We start from the raw sequence: 737 nt of genomic DNA, 5'->3' as shown, positions 1-737 counted from the left end.
TATTTGAACAACTTTTTGATGCCCTTTGTTAGCGACCACTCCAACCCAGGAGGTGGCAGTTAATAACCAACACTGGATTTACACCCACTGAAAACAGTTGACTATACACTATAGCTCCCCCACAGTTAATTCAGGGGAGTGCTCCCTCTAGACCGTGATGTCTCGGCTTTGTCTGGGATGATCTCTCTGTCAGCTGATACTGTTGCAGAGGTACAATAACAATTACCAACATTTGTAATGAAATGTTATTATTATTATTATTATTATTATCATTATTATTATTATTATTATTATTATTTTTATTTTTATTATTAAAGCAGTGCTGGCAAGTGTGTGTGTGCCTCTTGATAACCATTACCATTTTAATGTAGGCTGTCCATTTATGAATACATTTACAACATTTTAATGTAAGGTGCCATTGGCAGTCACAAGAAGAAAGGATGATGATTAATGATGATGATTTTATTTTAATTTATTTAAGTAATGTTAATATATTTCAAGTATTATATTATATTAGCATATGAAGCTGTGACGACACTGCCTTCCATGTCAAAGGCTGTGAATAGGTGGCAGTCATGAACGGTCGATTCTAATTGTTTACCAATCATCATTGATATCCAATCAGGACGGTCGTTTAAGGTGTCAACCAATAGGATTCATCAACCACACCTACATTCACCTAGAGACTTTGATTGATTGATTGAAAACTTTATTAGAAGATTTGCAGAAGTAGGTAC

Source organism: Nansenia antarctica, assembly GCF_963989245.1.
Source record: "Nansenia antarctica genome assembly, chromosome: 2".
Lineage (NCBI taxonomy): Eukaryota > Metazoa > Chordata > Actinopteri > Argentiniformes > Microstomatidae > Nansenia > Nansenia antarctica.
Note: the sequence above shows the minus strand (reverse complement) of the source record.